This window comes from Ranitomeya variabilis, chromosome 4, assembly GCF_051348905.1.
Source record: "Ranitomeya variabilis isolate aRanVar5 chromosome 4, aRanVar5.hap1, whole genome shotgun sequence".
In the NCBI taxonomy this organism is placed as follows: Eukaryota; Metazoa; Chordata; class Amphibia; order Anura; family Dendrobatidae; genus Ranitomeya; species Ranitomeya variabilis.
In genome coordinates, this window is record NC_135235.1 from 150,292,516 (window position 1) to 150,298,579 (window position 6,064).

At 38.3% G+C, this 6,064-nt stretch overlaps 1 long non-coding RNA gene across 1 annotated transcript; it reads left to right on the forward strand.

The window, feature by feature from the left end:
- The first annotated feature begins 564 nt into the window (after positions 1–564).
- On the forward strand, positions 565–5,659 carry LOC143770077 (uncharacterized). Its single transcript, XR_013214544.1, has 4 exons — positions 565–722; positions 3,261–3,308; positions 4,663–4,713; positions 5,475–5,659. It is a non-coding gene; the product is annotated as an uncharacterized LOC143770077 (long non-coding RNA).
- The last annotated feature ends 405 nt before the right edge of the window (positions 5,660–6,064 follow it).

The following is a 6,064-nucleotide window of genomic DNA, read 5'->3' on the forward strand; positions in this document are numbered from 1 at the left end:
CTAGTCCAAGTGCAGTCAGTTTTCCCACCTGCAGCAGTCAGAAAATACAGTCATGTGAACATAGCCTAGGAAGCAGCCAGAAGTAAACACATTAATGATGGGCTGCTACTCATGGGCCAATGCTTTGTGCTTGCCCACCTGGCTAAAATTTGGCAGCAACCCCCTGAACACATCTTTTTTTTTTAGTTGCTAACTACCTGAAAAAATAACAAAAACATTCTAAAATGACATGATTTGAGTGATTGAATGCCTTTCTTTTCTTTCTGTAGCCCATGACTAAAGTTCCACCTAACATTTCAAAACATTGAAAGGTTTGTTGGGCAGTGCTCACTTATCACCTGATGTTGTCATTCATAGATATTTTTGTGTAGGGTGTCGCATACTTGTCTATATAGGTAATTGACATATATGCAATTTTACCTCATAGAGGAAGAAATGTTGCATTATTATCTTTGAATGACAGAAAAAACACAGAAGGCAACACCCTAATCAGGGTCTCTGACTAAGCTATGTGTAAAGCTCAAGAAAAATCTGTCAAAACTGGTTTGATCGATTTTTGAGCATATAAAAAGCCACTGAGTTTAAACAATCCAAACATTCGCAAAGAGAAATACTTTGTAGTCAATTTTCTCTAATATTCAACACCTCAACCATGGCTGGAGTGAAGGGACAACAGAAGAATTGCCCAGAGTCTTCCATACCTCCATTGGAAATCGAGGACAGTAAGTGTCTCATATATTCTACACACACATTTTATGCTTTTTTTAAAGAATCAAGAATATGACTAATTAGTCTTAAAATATTTGGGAAATTCTTAGTGAAGAGAAATAAGAAGCACACAGGAGCTGAAATATAAAAGTATATATATTCCACAAAAAAACTACGATGACTTTCCAAATACCTAAAGAATATGTCTAGGGTTAGACCAGAAAGTCTCAGCCTATCTTCCAGAATCAAGAGATTTGTTTATATGTTGGGTTTAGTATTTGCAGCTCAGTAAATTTACTTGATAGGAAATTCATTTCAATACCAGTCATGTCCCATTGTACTAAGGCATATGCTTTCTTGTTATCTGCATACTTTTTCTTATCTGATCACCACTCAACAAAGCCTAATCCTAAGGGCTTGTTTCCATTTGCGAGAAACACGTCCGTGTCTCGCATGTGGAAACCAAGCCGTGGCGCCGACACTCCAGAGCGGAGCATGCGGCCGCATAGGAACACATGGAGCTGCACAGCTCCACTCTGGAGTGCCGGCGCCACAGCTTGGTTTCCACATGCGAGATACGGACGTGTGCCTCGCATGTGGAAATGAGCCCTAACAGTGTGTATTTTACACACAGTAAGTATTTGCTGAGCTTCCTGCTTGCTAAAAATATTCCCTGGGATGGAAAGCCCCATTCAATTAAACTGTGCTACACATTAAATGTTTATAAAATGGAACATTAGCACTTTTAACTTGTACAAATTATTTTATACAGATTTCGGAGTTATCCCAGTTATTTCTCATGTACAGCACCATGGAATCTTTGGTGCTATATAAATAAATAAATAATAATAATAATAATAATAATAAGAATTTCTAAGTTATTGTGCTCTAAGGAATTTATTTGGGAAGAGTTGTTAAATGGAGAACAGTCCACATTTCAATTGGTGTTGATAAATCCCCCAAATTTTTGCATGTTGCATACTCTGCTCTTGGTTGTATTTGGTTTTTTTTTCAGCTGATCTTGAATTCCCTGTAACAACGCCCTTGGCACTCACTGACAGCCAGCTCTGTACTCATGTAATGTAGAGCTGGCTGTCAGTGCCGGGGTGTGGCTACAGCTGTCACTCACTCTGTACTGAGCTGTGACTGAAGCTGCACTTTTATCACTGAAAGCCAGAGGTAGCTGGGAGGAATAAAATGTATTTCCTCCATTTAGCTGGGCTTTCAGTGCAGCAGCCTGGCACCTTTGGAAAGCTGTTAACCTGCAGATTAACCTCATATCTGTAGGTTAATAGCATTTTGGGATGTGATAGGTTCCCTTTAACAATTAAGGGATTTCCAACATTAGAAAAAGGGCTATGTATTTTTACAAACATGGCATTTTTATCCATAGAATGTGACTTGGATATCATGGGTATTGTATGCAAGTATTATTTGACATAAAATGTCAGTATTTAGGTTTAAAGATTTGAATACATAGTTCAAATGTAAAATATTAAAAACATTTTTTCTATGTGTACCGTTAGTATGTGCAATGGTCATAAATGGGATTGTAGCCCTGTGCCTCATTTTCTATAAAGCTGCTCTTGTTTAAAGTACTTATAGTATGTTAAATGCTAAAAGGTGTTCCCATCCTCCAGGATAGATGCCATAAATGTCTGATAGGTGTCTTTATACAGGGGTTAGAATCTAAATCTCTTTAACAAAAGTAAAAAAGTTTAAACTCCTTGGCATAAAGTTAAATGGGTTTTTCACATTTGGGGACAAAATCTCTTTTTACTTAAATTTATTCATTTAGGGCTAAAATGTATTATTAAAATTGGATTTTTTTTTTATATATTTTGCTCCATTTACCTTCTATATTATATTAACTACGAATTTGCTAGTGAGCACTTTCAGATGAGATGAAAAGAGAGATTTTGACTCTTTTTCTGAGCTCCTCACAGCTGAAGCATGGCCACCGACCACAACAAACTTGACTGTGCAGGAAAACAATTTGTGCAAAATATGTAATGAAAATGAATCTTGCAAAAATTATTTTAGCCCCAAATACATGCATTTACAGTGCTGTGCAAATTAATTGGGACAAAGCAAAAAAGTTAAATGTTTTAATGCACTGTTACATACTAATTCTGAAAATTACCGTTTTCCACTGGCTAGTTGACCAAGATTTATTTATTATATATTAAAACTGGTTTGAATCACTGACTGGTAACCAACTTATAAAATGCTTTGTCCCAATTAATTTTTCATGGAGTCAAAGACATGAATGACCAAATGCGATCTGATAATTGGATGCAACTTGTGCATGCTGCAATTTGATTAAAGGAAAAAAATCGGACATGTGCACTGCTCCATAGAATAGCATGGGGACAATTCCTGTCCAGTAAAATGATTTTTACGAGCGTGTGCCCAAGCCCTTAATATAGAGAAAATAATATAAAACACCTTTTCTTCAATTATTATCTTTTTAAAACTGAAAAATAATTCACTCATTCAGTTATTTTAGATTTGAAACACCTTGGTATAAAAAAAAACATTTATTTTCTCAGGTTGCAAGTCAAAGCCAGTGCATCTAGACTCATGCCAGTCTACAGAAGGTAATACATTAAGCATTTGTAAACTTAGATACCGTACATACTCGAGTATAAGCCGACCTGAGTATAAGCTGAGGCACCTAATTTTGCCACGGAAAACTGGGTGAGCTTATTAACTCGAGTGTAAGCCGGGTATGCATAGTCCCCTCATCCCTGTCCTGCTATGCGTGGCTCCCTGTCGCTGTCCTGCTATGTGTGGCTCCCCCTGTTGCTGTCCCGGTATGTGTAGCTCCCCCATCCTGTCCTGCTATGTGTGGCTCCCCCTGTTGCTGTCCCGGTATGTGTAGCTCCCCCGTCCTGTCCTGCTATGTGTGGCTCCCCCTGTTGCTGTCCCGGTATGTGTAGCTCCCCCGTCCTGTCCTGCTATGTGTGGCTCCCCCTGTTGCTGTCCCGGTATGTGTAGCTCCCCCGTCCTGTCCTGGTATGTGTAGCTCCCCCGTCCTGTCCTGGTATGTGTGGCTCCCCCATCCTGTCCTGCTATGTGTGGCTCCCGCCAGTCCTATCTTGGTATGTATATGGAGAAACAAGAGCATTTAGGTACAATAAGTAAAAATACATATTTTATGGAAAGTTCAAGTAAATAAATACATACACAAATCACCTTAAAAAACCATGTAGGGTGAAACATACACAGGAAGAAAACAGAGAGACCAGGGAACCATTAATTGCAACTGCCCGATTGTGCATAGAGATCAATCTTTATCTAAAGTGCTTGTGCAATGAAGATATATCAGAGGCAGGCTTGCCCCCTGCAGAAAAGATGTTGAGTAACTTCGGCCAAACAGAACCTCAAGGAGGAACAAGCACTTACCACGGGCAGAAGCTAGAGGACCCTGACGCGCGTTTTGCGTGTCCAATGCACCGCTTTTTCAAAGGCCCTTGAAAAGCGATGCATTGGACACGCGAAACGAGCATCGGTGTCATCTAACATCAGGCCCAGGGTCCTGGTGTATACATACCAAAGGAGAAACAAGAGCATTTAGGTACAATAAGTAAAAAGACATATTTTATTGAAAGTTCAAATAAATCAATACATACACAAATCACCATCAAAAACCATGTAAGGTGAAACATACGCAGGAAGAAAACAGAGAGACCAGGGAGCCATTAATTGCAGCTGCCCAATTGTGCCCTTCCCCACCGGCTTTCTGGACAATGACTCGTGTATAAGTTGAGGGGGGCGTTTTCAGCACAAAAAAAATGTGCTGAAAATCTCGGCTTATACACGAGTATATATGGTAGATTTTGCGTTATTATAAACTATTAAATACCATTGAACAAAGTGAAAGAAATACAATATGAAACATAAGAAAAGTTCTACTCTGAATATTTATAATACATGATATTTATATTTTAGCTCCCAAGCCTCAGCCAGTATGTGGAGAACCCAGATGTTCCGCTCCACAAGGTAAAATATGAAACAAACAATTTTGAAATCCTGTATAATTATTTTTCATCATGATATTAAATAATAAGATATTTAGGCTAGAATTGAATGCTTTGCGTAGTTTTGGCTGTGCAATCAACCCCAGTGGCTCCTGAAATTAAGCTACTTTTTAGCCATATGAAAGGGGGTTTCTTTAGTAATTAAATAGCATTAGTGGGATAAGTGTTGTTGTATAGATAATAGTCATACACACAATATGCACACAATGTAGTCAGATTGTCCAAAACGAAAGCCCAACCATCATATAAAATTAACCCACTATTTATTTGCAGTTATAGGAAATATGTGTGCCCAATTCGTTAATGCATTTGCACTTTTTGTCTAGTTTTTGCCTGCTTTTTTATTTGTGCCATATTCTTTTAATTTGCTCCATATTCTTTTAATTTGCTCTTTTTTCAATGTCTATTTTAGATTTGTTTGCCTGTTTTTTTTTTCTTTTTGCTCACTATTGTGATTGAGGTTTCTAGATGATAATGGCTGAATTATTAGAACTTTTTAAAAGGTGCAAACATATTGGCACAAATGTATTCTCATCTCCTCCCCCTGGGAGTGATTAAATGCAAGCCTGACATTTGGTGAGCAAATTTAGTGACATTTCAGTGGAACATGAGCTACTTTAAAGAATTTGTCTCAAAAACATCAGTCTATACCACAAGGCAGAAAAAAGAAAAAGTGACTTAAAAATTGTAAATGATAATTCTGTGACTATGTTTCTTCTACAGAGCACACAAAGCCAGTTCATCACCATCATCCACATCAGCCACAACAAGACAAGAAATGTGTGAAGAAGTAACTGAATTATCAGCTCAGCAATAAAATTACAAAGTTTGCTGATAAAATGCGAGACCCAGAGTTAGTGTTTTGATATATTGTCAGTCACTAAATAAATATTTATGTCTCAATGAAAGCACCCTGGGCTCCTTCATTTTATTAAAGTCTAATATTAACAGCAGTGATGAGCGAGCACTAAAATGCTCTGGTGCTCGTTGCTCGGGTCGAGCAAATTGGAATACTCGGGTACTCGACCCGAGCAACGAGCACAATGTAAGTCTATGGGAAACCTGAGTATTTTAACCGCGATCCCCCCGGGGGTCCTTTTAAGGTCTAAAAGCATCTGAAAATGAAACACTGCTCAAATGACACAGGAACATCATGGGGATCGGCCCTGGAATCATTTCCGACTCCAAGGTCATAGTTGTAGGCAATGCTGTCAGAGTTTCACGCCATTTTTACAGATGCACCAAAAAACATTCAAAAACAAAACCAAAATGGATTTTGCTGGGAAATACGTTAAGGTACATCCTTTCCAGGG